The sequence below is a fragment of the Bubalus bubalis genome, chromosome 11 (genome assembly GCF_019923935.1).
Source record: "Bubalus bubalis isolate 160015118507 breed Murrah chromosome 11, NDDB_SH_1, whole genome shotgun sequence".
NCBI lineage: Eukaryota > Metazoa > Chordata > Mammalia > Artiodactyla > Bovidae > Bubalus > Bubalus bubalis.
The window spans coordinates 30,499,684-30,514,356 of record NC_059167.1 but is presented as its reverse complement, the minus strand read 5'-3'; positions in this window follow the sequence as shown (position 1 = coordinate 30,514,356).

The following is a 14,673-nucleotide window of genomic DNA, read 5'->3' as shown; positions in this document are numbered from 1 at the left end:
ATTCACTAAATATCTTTCCCTTGAAGTGAGCATAGAGTAATCATGAAAGGAAAATGTGACTGTGGTTAAGACTTGTGGAATTATACAAAGTGTGTGGGACCTTATTCACTCTATTTGCACTCCTCCTTTCATTTGTAGAGTTCCGATCCATTTCAAAGACTTTTCTAGGTACTGACAGGGAAGAAAGTTCTGCGAAATTGGAAACTTTTATATAGATCAAGATTTTCAGTATATCCCAAAACATAGTTAGATTTGATACAGATACATCTCAGCTACATCACAATGTTGATCACTTCCTTTCTTTTAAGCAGAGTAACTGCCATTCTCAAACATAGATCAAGCATTTAGCCCTAACAATTGTAGTAATCAAAATAGATGGTGATCAATGTATCCAGTTTCCCATCTGTGCTTTGGCTATGATATTTAATTTTCATTTCCTCCTTTCCATTGACATGGAAGGAGGTGAGATAGCCCTTTACAGGGGATGTTTTTACTTCTTCATTCTTACATAAGAGCCAGAATTCCATTTGGAAAGAGAAATTACATTGGGTTTGATCAATACCCTCAAAGAATTAAGGAAAAAAATTACTTGTTATTTGACTTTAATGTGTACTTGATGCCCATGATTTGTGTTCTTCTGTTAATTGCAGCATTGCTAGCAATTAGATTAGCAATTGTTAACATCTAAAATTGATTTTAATGCAAAAGAATCAATACTTGAGCTAAATGTTTAAATATCTTGACGCTAACAAGAGACTCAGTCTTTCCAATTGAATTACTTTTTGCTTTGTGCATTTTACAACCTTGAGCATGTTTAAGAGAGATGAAAAGTACCTACTCTTGTAAAGACAATGTAAATAACTTGCTATGGTCATAGAAATGAAGGCAATGGCACTGATGGGAACAGTAAGCAGTAAGTATAGTTTGTGAAACTCAAGTATCTTAGCATTAAATTTGACAAAAATTATACTAATTACAATGGCTGATGAGGTTTTATTTGTAACTTTTTTTAATTGGAGTATAGTTGATTTAAAATATTGTGTTAGTTTCAGAGTACAGCAAAGTAATTCAGCTATATATATTTTTTCATTTTATATTATTTTCCATTATAGGTTATTATAAAATGTTTTTATAGTCCCATATGCAAAGAATTAGCAGAAAACAATAGAATGGGAAAGACTAGAGATCTCTTCAAGAAAATTAGAGATACCAAGGGAATGTTTCATGCAAAGATGGGCTCGATAAAGGACAGAAACGGTATGGACCTAACAGACGCAGAAGATATTAAGAAGAGGTGGCAAGAATAAACAGAAGAACTATACAAAAAAGATCTTCATGACCCAGGTAACCAAGATGGTGTGATCACTCACCTAGAGCCAGACATCCTAGAATGTGAAGTCAAGTGGACCTTAGGAAATATCACTACAAATAAAGCTAGTGGAGGTGATGGAATTCCAGGTGAGCTATTTCAAATCCTCAAAGATGATGCTGTGAAAGTGCTGCACTGAACATGCCAGCAAATCTAGAAAACTCAGCAGTGGCCACAGGACTGGAAAAGGTCAGTTTTCATTCCAACCCCAAAGAAAGGCAATGCCAAAGAATGTTCAGACTACTGCACAATTGCCCTCATCTCACACGCTAGCAAAGGAATGCTCAAAATTCTCCAAGCCAGGCTTCAACAGTACGTGAACTGTGAACATCCAGATGTTCAAGCTGGATTTAGAAAAGGCAGAGGAACCAGAGATCAAATTGCCAACATCCGTTGGATCATCAAAAAAGTAAGAGAGTTCCAGAAACACATCTATTTCTGCTTATTGACTATGACAAACCTTTTGTGTGGATCACAACAAACTGTGGAAAATTCTAAAAGAGATGGGGATGCCAGACCACCTGACCTGCCTCCTGAGAAATCTGTATGCAGGTCAAGAAGCAACAGTTAGAACTGGACATGGAACAACAGACTGATTCCAAATAGGAAAAGGAGTACGTCAAGGCTGTATATTGTCACCCTGCTTACTTAACTTACATGCAGAGTACATCATGTGAAATGCTGGGCTGGATGAAGCACAAGCTGGAATCAAGATTGCCGGGGGAAATATCAATAGCCTCAGATATGCAGATGACACCACCCTTAAGGCAGAAAATGAAGAAGAGCTAAAGAGTCTCTTGATGAAAGAGAAAGAGGAGAGTGAAAAAGTTGGTTTAAAGCACAACATTGAGAAAACTAAGATTATAGCTTCTGGTCCCATCACTTCATGGCAAATAGATGGGAACAATGGAGACAGTGACAGACTCTTTTTTTTTTTTTTTTTTTTTTGCTCCAATGCAGCCATGAAATTAAAAGACGCTTGCTCCTTGGAAGAAAAGTTATCACCAACCTAGACAGCATATTAAAAAGCAAAGAAGTTACTTTGCCAACAAAGGTCCATGTAGTCAAAGCTATGGTTTTTCTAGTAGTCATGTGTGGATCAGAGAAGGCAATGGCAACCAACTCCAGTACTCTTGCCTGGAAAATCCAATGGACGGAGGAGCCTGGTAGGCTGCAGTCCACGGGGTCGCTAGGAATCGGACATGACTGAGCGACTTCACTTTCACTTTTCACTTTCATGCATTGGAGAAGGAAATGGCAACCCACTCCAGTGTTCTCAGCCAAATAAATCACATTTAAACGTTGTCTCTATTTAAAAACAGTAAGACCCCCTTGGTACAGGTTCTGTTTGTTTTTGTTTGTTTTGTTTTGTTTTCAAGTATCACTTGAGAAGCTGAAAATAGTTATGCAAATATTTGTCAAAGAGACCCCCTAGGCCCTAGAGCAAATGTGTAACAGGATCTTCTGTGGCTTGACAAAGGCTACTCAGATCAAGGAGCCCTTGGTTTTCAGAATTGAATGCTGTAGAGGGAAGGTAGGGGTGAAAAGAGTTAATTTACAGAAATTCCCAATAACTAATGGTTTCTCTTCTGTGGCTCAACGTTAATAGAACATATTGAAGGACCAAGATATATTAATGGGGGCCAATCAGTGGAAGAGAGCAACATGAGACTCCAAATGGAATTTACCCTAAGGCAAAGGAAGTCTGATCAGGTAGCCTGGTTCAGCAACAGCACGAAGAGGGGCTGGAGGGTCTGGCTGTGGCACGTTGGTGAGGCTGGATTTCCTCCTAACATTTTCACCTCAGCAAAAAAGATGTACTTTAGAAACAAATGGTTGAGTCTGTGAGGGTAAAGCAACTCAGCTGGTACCCGAAGCCTGACTACATTGACAATTATATTTTTATAATTTTATTTTATTAGTTTATTTCTTTGTTTAGTTTTGGCTGCACTGGGTCATCATTCTGCACATTCTCTAGTTGCGGTGAGGGGGGCTGCTCTCCAGGTGTGGTGCGTGGGCTTCTCATTGCGGTGACTTCTCTTGTTGCAGAGCAAGGGCTCTGGAGCATATGGGCTTCAGTCGTTGTGGCACATAGGCTTAGTTGCTCCATGGCATGTGGGGTATTAGTTCCTGGACTAGTGATAGAACCAGTGACAATTATATTTTGAGTAAAAATTTCACTTTAGATGAATATATCCTTTATCTCAAAAGATCTTAATTGTCTTAACACTCATTTCTTTTGAACTCAATGAACTTTACTGAAGATTTTTTTCAACTTTGGAATCCCTGATTCCCGATATTTTGTCAAAAATGTTCATTTATGTAGGATCTCAAAACCTTTGCGCATCTATTTCCTATCTTTGTTGCCATGGGAAGGTTTTGTTATAGGAGCATGTTTGCAAGAAGTGTTTGGGTTCTTAGAATTACCCACATCACTGTAAGGTAGGCAGGACAGGGACCACTTTTCCCATTTTCTGGTTGAGGAAAATGAGATAAGTGAGTTGAAGAAAGCCTCATGACTGGCCAGCAGCTGGGACTTAAAGGGGCTATTCCCGACTTTTAAAGCAACAGGCCCTCTTTACTCACTGTTGTGTGCTGATAATCTTTATGAATAGTTTTCTAGACTGAAAAGTGTTTTTCAAGGAAGAGGCAGATCTAGGTTCAAATCCTGAAGCTCCGTTTCTCATCTTTTGTTGGGCAAAGTACCTAAACTCTTCGAGCCCTAGGATCTTAATGTTGTAGAAAGGAAGAAAATGATATAAACTTTACAGGGTTGTTAGGATTTAATGAGCTACAGGTTTTAATTGCCTGGTATTGTCATTTTGGGACTTCCTTGGTGGCTCAACAGTAAAGAATCTGTCTGCAATGCAGGAGACGCAGGTTCGTTCCATTTTGGGTTGGGAAGATCCCCTGGAGAGGAACTGGCAATCCACTTCAGTGTTCTTGCCTGGAAGTCCCATGGACAGAGGACTGGCAGGCTACAGTCTATGGGGTTGCCAAGAACTGGGCATAATTTAGCGACTAAAAAACAACATTGTAGTATTGAGGGAGGGTAGGATGAACTGGGAGATTAACATTGAAATATATACACTCAATTCAGTTCATTCAGTTCAGTTCAGTCACTCAGTCGTGTCCAACTCTTTGTGACCCCATGAATCGCAGCATGCCAGGCCTCCCTGTCCATCACCAACTCCCGGAGTTCACTCAAACTCACCTCCATCGAGTCAGTGATGCCATCCAGCCATCTCATCCTCTGTCATCCCCTCTTCCTCCTGCCCCCAATCCCTCCCAACATCAGAGTCTTTTCCAATGAGTCAACTTTTCGCATGAGGTGGCCAAAGTACTGGAGTTTCAGCTTTAGCGCCATTCCTTCCAAAGAACACCCAGGACTGATCTCCTTTAGAATGAACTGGTTGGATCTCTTTGCAGTCCAAGGGACTCTCAAGAGTCTTCTCCAACACCACAGTTCAAAAGCATCAGTTCTTTGGCACTCAGCTTTCTTCACAGTCCAACTCTCACATCCAAACATGACCACTGGAAAAACCATAGCCTTGACTAGATGGACCTTTGTTGGCAAAGTAATGTCTCTGCTTTTCAATATGCTATCTAGGTTGGTCATAACTTTCCTTCCAAGGAGTAAGCGTCTTTTAATTTCATGGCTGCATTCACCATCTGCAGTGACTTTGGAGCCCAATAAAATAAAGTCTGACACTGTTTCCACTGTTTCCCCATCTATTTCCCATGAAGTGATGGGACCAGATGCCATGATCTTCGTTTTCTGAATGTTGAGCTTTAAGCCAACTTTTTCACTCTCCACTTTCACTTTCATCAAGAGGCCTTTTAATTCCTCTTCACTTTCTGCCAGAAGGGTGGTGTCATCTGCATATCTGAGGTTATTGATATTTCTCCTGGCAATCTTGATTCCAGCTTGTGCTTCTTCCAGCCCAGCGTTTCTCATAATGTACTCTGTATATAAGTTAAATAAGCAGGGTGACAATATACAGCCTTGACGTACTCCTTTTCCTATTTGGAACCAGTCTGTTGTTCCATGTCCAGTTCCAACTGTTGCTTCCTGACCTGCATACAGGTTTCTCAAGAGGCAGGTCAGGTGGTCTGGTATTCCCATCTCTTTCAGAATTTTCCACAGTTTATTGTGATCCACATAGTCAAAGGCTTTGGCATAGTCAATAAAACAGAAATAGATGTTTTTCTGGAATTCTCTTGCTTTTTCGATGATCCAGCGGATGTTGGCAACTTGATCTCTGGTTCCTCTGCCTTTTCTAAAACCAGCTTGAACATCTGGAAGTTCATGGTTCACGTATTGCTGAAGCCTGGAAGTTCACAGTTCATGTATTACTAAAGCCTGGCTTGGAGAATTTTGAGCATTACTTTACTAGCGTGTGAGATGAGTGCAATTGTGCGGTAGTTTGAGCATTCTTTGGCATTGCCTTTCTTTGTGATACAGTACCATGTGTAAAATAGATAACTAGTGGGAACCTGCTGTAAAGCACAAGAAGCTCTGCTCAGTTCTGTGTGATGAACTAGAGGGGTGGGATAGGGGTAGGGTGGGAAGAAAGTACAAGAGGGAGGGGATATATGTATGCATATGGCTGATTCATTTCATTGTACAGCAAAATCTAATACAACATTATAAAGCAATTATACTCTGATAAAAAATAACTTCATAGAAGGAAAAAAATTTAAATAATAAAAGTTAAGAAAAGGAAACACCATGCAGTCTCTTTTGATGTTCTCCAACCTTTGCAACTTGGAGTATACCTTACCACCAACTTTTTGAGAATACATCAAAAGTTTTATAAGGCCCTAAAAGTCTCAGGAGAAATAAAATGGTCAGTATCTTTTAGGTCAGCATGGAGTGATACAGAGAGCTCTAATCAGCAGAATGGTTCTGATAATCATCTACCACTAATAAAAACAAGAGTTTAATTTTCATCCATTCACTGAGCAAATCTTTATTGAACGCCTACTATATGCCAGGCATTGCTCTAAGTCCTGGGGAAATAACAATGAAGGCAAAAATACCTGCCTTAGGAGAGATTACATTCTAGTGGCCCGGTGATCAATTGCTGTGTCATTTAATGCCAAAACTAATTATGTAAAAATAGCGTTTGGGCAAAACTTGGCTGGCAGTCCTTTGGCTTAATGTGTTATTGACTGAGGTTATTTTTGTTTAGCTGACAGTTGGTTTGGTCTGGAGGGTACCACAGAGGTTCATTCAAATGCCTGGCACCTTGTCAGGATGGCAGAAAAGCTGAGTTCAATGAAACAAACCCCTCTCTCTCTGCGTAGTTTCAGGGTCTCTCCATATGGTTTCTCTAGCAGGACAGTCATACTTATATGCAGATGGATTCCCGAGGAGAGAGTGCCTGGAGACCAAGGCACAAGTTGAAAGTCTTTTTCTGACTCAGACTGGGAAGTCAAGCAGGATTACTCCACTTGCATTTTGTTACTGACAACTGAGCGCCTCTGGCCAGTGTAGATTCAAGGGGAGGGAAATTAGATGCCACCTTCCAATAGCAGGAATGTCAAAAAACGGTGGCCATTTTCGAGCTGCACTTTACCTGTCCTATCTCATTTAGTCCTTATAACAACAACTCTATGAAGCAGGTACCCTTAAATTATACAGATAAGAAAACTGACACAGAGAAGTTAAGCAACGTGCCCAAGGTTACACAGCCAGTCAGTGGCAGAGCCAGCGTTAAACAGTGGGAATCTAGATCCAGAGTCCAGTATTTTAACCACTGCACTTTGTTCCCTCATATGATTTGCACTATCTGGGACAATCTATTTAAAACGACTGGGTCTCAGTTCCTCATACACAAAATGAGTGGCTAAGAATAGATGAGATTCTCATCTCATACCTGTTACAATGGCCACTACCAAGTCCAAAAAGTAGCACGTATTGGCCAGGATGTGAAGAAACTAGAACACTTGTACACTGTTGGTAGGAATGAGAAATGGTGCAGTTGCTATGAGAAACAGTATGCTGTGCTTAGTCACAAAGTCGTGTCCAACTCTTTGCAACCCCATGGACTGTAGCCGGCCATGGGGATTCTCCAGGCAAGAATACTGGAGTGGGTTGCCATGCCCTCCTCCAAGGGATCTGCCCAATCCAGGAATCAAACCCAGGTCTCTTGCATTGCAGGTGGATTCTTTACTGTCTGAGCCACCAGAGAGAGCCCAAGAATACTGGAGCGGGTAGCCTATCCCTTCTCCAGGGGACCTTCCTGACCCAGGAATTGAACTGGGGTCTCCTGCATTTCAGGCAGATTCTTTACAAGCTGAGCTCCCAGGGAAGCCCAAGAAACAGTATAGCAGTTCCTCAAAAAATTAAAAATAGAATTACCATGTGACCAGTATTATACTTCTGAATATATTCCCAAAAGAATTTAAACAGCCTCAGAGAGATATTTGTATACTCATTTTCATAGCAGCATTATTTATAATTACCAAAAAAATGGAAGATAAAACTCATGTTCCTTGATGTATGAATGGATAAACAAGATGCCATGTGTGTGTATATATACATATATATATATATGGAATATTAGCCTTAAAAAATGGAATTCTGACACATGCTACAACATGGATGAAATTTAAGGATATTTTTCTAAGTGAAATAAGCCAGTCACAAAAGAAAATATATTGTATGATTCTATTTATATGAAGTATCTAGAGTAGTCAAATTCATAAGTCAGAAAATAAAAGGGTGGTTGTCAGGAGTTAAAAGGAGGGAGGAATGGGAAGTTTTTGTTTAATGGGTATAGAGTTTCAGTTTTGCAAGATGAAAGTAATTCTGGAGACTGGTTGCACAACAATGTGAATGTACTTAACACTACTGAACTGAAAAAAGGTTGCAATCATATTCTGTGTATTTTGCCACAATTAAAAATAAAAAGAAGGGATGTGTTTCATTTTCAACTTTTTATAATTAAATGTAATTTTTATCCTGAAAAAAGTGAAAATGTTATTTGCTCAATCATGTCCAACTTTTTGCGACCCTATGGACTGTGGGGAATTACTCTGTCCATGGAATTCTCCAGGCAAGAATACTTGAGTGGGTAGCCATTTCCTTTCCAGGGGATCTCCCTGACCCAAGGATCAGACCCAGGTCTCCCACATTGCAGGCAGATTCTTTACCATCTGAGCCACCAGGGAAGCCCAGTTTTTATTCTATATCTAGTATGATAATCTGGAGAAGGCAATGGCACCCCACTCCAGTACTCTTGCTTGGAAAATCCCATGGACGGAGGAGCCTGGTAGGCTGCAGTCCATGGGGTCGCTAAGAGTCGGACATGACTGAGCGACTTCACTTTCACTTTTCACTTTCATGCATTGGGGAAGGAAATGGCAACCCACTCCAGTGTTCTTGCCTGGAGAATCCCAGGGACGGGGAGCCTGGTGGGCTGCCGTCTATGGGGTCGCACAGAGTCGGACACGACTGAAGCGACTTAGCAGCAGCAGCAGCAGTATGATAATCATTGCTTCTTCTAGATTTAGAAATAAATTTGTAACAAATGTATTCCATTATGGGTTGATGCTTAGTCTCGTAACTTTATAAAAAGAATGAATTAAGCCATAAGGACACATTATATAATTTTTTTCAAAGCATTGATATAAACAGCCATTAGGAAAGGTGTCTAGTAATGTGTACAGAAAGGGACTAAAATACACAAAAGAATTGGCAAACCAAACAGTGGTAGGCAAACTCAGACAGGACTCCTTGCCCATCCGAACAGAGCAAAGCAAACAAGCATATTTTGTATTGTGGTGTGAAGGTCAATAAACTCAGACTTGGCCAGTCTAGCAGTGGGAGAGAGATGCAGAAACCAGGGCCTCTGGACTTGAGCCTCACCTCAAAATTCAAACTATAGGATAGGACTCAGACATAAGCTATGTTTCTGTTGCCTGGAAGGTGACATGTAGGGAAAAAACAAATAACCAGGTTCTGGGCTTCAGAAAATTATTTTACCAGGCCATTTAAGGGAGAGCAAGTTTGATTTCAAGTTCTAATTAGAAGGTGAATATAACTTTTTTCAAGTGAACAGAAGGCAGATAAGGAAATATTTCAAAGGTACCACTAAACCCCAGGGCAAGAGAGAGAAAAGGAAATGGTGTTCTTTTCTCACTTGAAAAATTTTTTCCTGATTATCCAAGTGAACACATTCATTGAAAATACAGTGCAATGGACAGTTGCTATTTTGATGGCCCAGCAGCTCTCTTCTTTTCCTGGTACATTGTACACTCCTTATCACACTAACCATCTGGCCGTAGTGGGTGCTGCTGTCTTTTCTTTAAAAAACAATTCTGTTACAGCATGGGCAATGCAGATTGCACCGACTCGCCCCAAACTCAAGCAGAATAGATCCTGTTACCTCCTGGTTTGGGGTAAACTCCGGGAATTGGTGATGCACAGGGAGGCCTGGCATGCTGCGATTCATGGGATCGCAAAGAGTCGGACACAACTGAGCGACTGAACTGAACTGAATCTTACTACCTCCTGGTTGGTGCTGTCTTCTTCCATAAACCTGCCTTCCTGTGCACTGCCCTCTCTCACTACACCACCACCCTGGCCACTGGGATTGGTTATGTGATCTACAATGGGCCCCAATTTTTTGTTGGCATTATTTTAGCTGGATCTGTCACAGACCCCAGAGAATGAGGGAACATTCTTTGCTTTCTGTAGTGGAAAAACTAGGAAATGTGAATCTGGGAGCTCCTGATTACAGAGTCCTAAGGCTCGTGGAGAAGGCAGATCTACCATAGGTGACATTAATCCCAATATACAGAGAGATTTAGAAAGAGTCCCTGGTTCCAGTCAGTCCTAGTAACTGATTCAGTAAGCCAATAAATATCCTTTTAATTAAACTAGTTTGATTTCGGTTTCTGTCACTTACAGTCAGAAGAGCTCTGGCTGGTACTAAATACAGAGAAACAGAATAATATGCATCTGTAGTGCTACTCCCCAGGGTCAGCAACTGATACTGTTCCATCATATGTACTTATAATCTTTTTATTAAGTTTTCTGTTTGTGTGCTTTTTCATTATATCATTTTCCAGTATTACTGAAAATGTTAAAAAAAAAAAAGAAAATGTTAACAAAAATAGCTTTCACTGCTGTTCCCATATTTGATGTTTGGGTTATTTCTAAGTTTTTGAATGCATAGTGGGCATAAATTTTTATTTGTATTTCAAATTATTTCATTGGGATATAGTACTAGAAAGAGAATTACAGCATCAAAAAATATAAACTGTGACTTTTTAGTCATATTGCCTGGCTTGCAGGATCCCAGTTCCCCAACCAGGGATTGGACCTGGTCATGGCAGTAAAAGCCTGAAATCCTAACCACTAGGCCACCAAGGAACTCCTCAAAGTTTTTTTTCACTTCTGTTGAAAAAGTGCTATATGATAAAAAACCTTTAAGAATATAACAGTTAACAAGTTATCCTGCCATCTCTGACCTTCAAGCATGTTTCTTCTTCCTCAGATTCTCTCTCTCTGTCTCTCTCTATATATATTGCTTCCTTGGTGGCTCAGCAGTGAAGAATCTGCCTGCAATGCAGGAGACCCTGGTAGATGTGGGTTCGGTCCCTGGATCAGGACGATCCCCTGGAGAAGAAAATGGCTACCCACTCCAATATTCTTGCCTGGAGAATCCCATGGACAGAGGAGCCTACAGTCCATAGGGTCATAAAGAGTTGGACATAACTGAGTTAAATATATATATGTGTGTGTGTGTGTATGTACATAAATGTGAGTGTGGGTGTCTCTCTCTGTCACTTTTTTTAAGAGCCCATCAATTTATGGTGGTAAAAATACTCTTGTGTATTTTGACTTTCACAATTTTAACAATATATTTTTAAATAGCTACAATGCATTTAATTGCTCGCCTCCCAGTGAAGGACATCTAAGCTTTTTCTAGTCTTTTGCTGCTACAAACAAGTCTGTATTGAGTACCCTTATTTATATGAACATCACAACTGTACAAATGTATCTGTAAGACAAATCTCTAGAGTAGAAAGTATTGAGTCAGAATATATGCATTTTTACTGTACTAGGCATTCCCAAAATGTCTCCACAGTGGTTACTACAAATAGACTCCCACCAGTAATATGTCAAAAAACATGCTTCCTGATACCTTCATCAAGATAATATATTAACAAATGTTTATACTTTTGCCCACGTGACCAACAAAAATTTGTTTCTTTTTGTACTTGTATTTTGATGAATTGCCCTCTGAAAAGGTTATACTAATTTATACTTCCACCTGCTCTATGTGGAACTATCTGCTTGGCTGCATCTACACCAGCAGTAAGCACCACCTTTACTTTAAAGGAGATGATGGCACCCCATTCCATTTTTAGAGCTGGCATCTCATTCATCCATGAAACATTTATTTTCCAAGCACCTATAGTGTTTGACATTGTTCCAACAACAATGGTAAGATACTCCCTTTGCCCTCAGGTGCTTACATTCCTTTGATTACTTGTGAGTCTGGATATCGAAAAAATGAGCTGTATTTTAAGCTAGGAATTGTACATTGTGTCAGATGTTTTAAGGAGGTAGGAGACAATGGTGACTTAAAGATGGTGTTTGTCATTCTGATGGAAGCAGCAAGTATAGATCTGTGGAGGAAATACGGCATTTCCTAACTCATTTATGTGACTACTTCCATTTTGTTACCTGGAAGGGAGAGGCCAGAGGTTTCAAGCAAATAAGCTAAATGCAGTGGCAGATACCACTAATTGACCCCCAGTGTCTATTGTCCCCTTATTCCTTTTAGGAATAGAATTATTTGACCCTCCAGTAGGACATGTGGCCCCCTAGCTGGAGGTATATTTCCCTGGGAGCTAGGCATTGGATATGTGACCAGGATTGGGCCAATGATATGTCAGAAGTGACACAACCAATATTGACTGTTTCTTAAAGTGGAAGCTCCCCCTGTAGACGTCTTTCATCCTTTAGGCTGAGAAGTGACAGGGATTGGAAATCAATGTTGAGGGTCACAGAGGCAACTGCCAACCTGGGATCCTAGATGACCCAGAGAAGGCAGAACTACCTTATCAACTATCAACCTAGACTACTAACCTCTGGACACTTAGGTGAAAGAAATAAACTCCTGTCTTACTGAAGTCACTGTAATTTTGGGTCTCTGAAAACAGTAGGTTGGCCTGTATACTAACTGATACACATACATAATGCGACATGGTATAATAGGTACTACAGATGCCTAAAATATCTATCCTAGTTGGCCTGTATAAAGCCTGAAATTTCTTCATTAGGGAGTATACCTTCTGAGTTAACTTTTCACAAAATGGATTCTGTAGAATACTAGCTTCTCGGATAATAAGAGATACTGAGATATTGCTAGAATAAAAGGGCTAGTGTAAATTAAGATTGGAACATGAAGAATCTTATCATATTTCTTTACTGCGAGTTTTCTCCAATAATTTCATATGCTTGTGTGCATTATGAACATTCAAGAATGTCATAAAAGTCATCTTCAAAAAAATACATTCCCCCCCAAAAGCATTTCCAACATTTAAGTGATCACTTAAGTGGCCAAAATTGAATCCGTTTTTGTGGATTTTGTGAGCATTTTAAAGGACAAATGTTCTTTGAAACACATGTTGGGAAAAGCTAATGAAGAGTTTAGACTCCAGGAACCCTTTTTAAGAATTCTCAAGGTGAAGCTAAGAAGTTTCCATAACTCCTCATCATGAACATTTTCTCCAATAGATTTTGGAAGCTTTTGATTTTGGCAGTAACCCAAAAAAAGAGGAGTGAGCTTATATGTAGGTTCAGTGATTTGGTAGGGAGCGGTCTGGAGGAAGGATGATAACAGACTTGGTACTCTGGGATGACCCTAGGCAGATTAGATCACTGGAGTATGACCAATAAATCTGATGATCTCATCTCTCTGTACGTACATCAGTTATTGATGCAACAATGTTTTAACAGATAACCATAATATCTTAGTGACTTCAGTTCAGTTCAGTTCAGTTCAGTCGCTCAGTTGTGTCCGACTCTTTGCTACCCCATGAGGCCTCCCTGTCCATCACCATCTCCCAGAGTTCACTCAAACTCATGTCCATCGAGTCAGTGATGCCATCCAGCCATCTCATCCTCTGTCGTCCCCTTCTCCTCCTGCCCCCAAACCCTCCCAGCATCAGAGTCTTTTCCACTGAGTCAACTCTTCAAATGAGGTGGCCAAAGTACTGGAGTTTCAGCTTTAGCATCATTCCTTCCAAAGAAATCCCAGGGCTGATCTCCAACAAATATTTTTTTCATCCCTACATCTGAGCATCAACTAGGGTGACTCTGATTTGGGCTGTGAATTGAGTTCAGGATTGATCCACGTGTCCTTCATTCTGCAACTAAAAGATACCCAGGGAATGATATTCTCATGGTGAAATTATAAAAAGGTAGAATATCTAAGGCAGCAAGTCAGTCCACACAAGTGCACTTAAAGCTTTGGTGGGATGTTATATCTGCTCACATTCCAATGGCCAAAGCAGGTCACGCAGTCAAGCTCAGTATCCGTGAAGCTGAGAAATATAATCACCTCAAGAACAAGGTGTTGCAAAGCCAAGGTGCAATGGTTATGGGTATGTATTTATTGAAAGCTTTAGTTATCTGCTGAACTGAGTGATATCACTTATAAAGATTAATTTTAATGAAATAATTATGGATATACTCTGGATAAGGCAATGGCACCCCACTACAGTACTTTTGCCTGGAAAATCCCATGGATGGAGGAGCCTGGTAGGCTGCAGTCCATGGGGTCGCTGGAGTTGGACACGACTGAACGACTTCACTTTCACTTTTCACTTTCATGCATTGGAGAAGGAAATGGCAACCCACTCCAGTGTTCTTGCCTGGAGAATCCCAGGGACGGGGAAACCTGGTGGGCTGCCGTCTATGGGGTCACACAGAGTCGGACACGACTGAAGCGACTTAGCAGCAGCAGCAGCATGGATATACTCAAAGATATACCTACACAGATATTCTTTTTTTTTTTTGGTTTTAATTTCAGTAATTTGGTTTATTAAAAATGTTACATATAGAAAAATTTCTTATCTTTTTATGGTGTGCAGTTCTGAGGGCTTTTTAATACACACATAGATTTTTTTTTTCGGTAAGCAACACTACAGACAAAACAAAGAATAATTCCAATACCCTAAAACATCCCCACACCCAACAACATCTTTATAACAACAAAAACTCCAACGATTCAAGTGTTCATGAATTGAGCATTACTTAAATATGCTATGGCTATTCA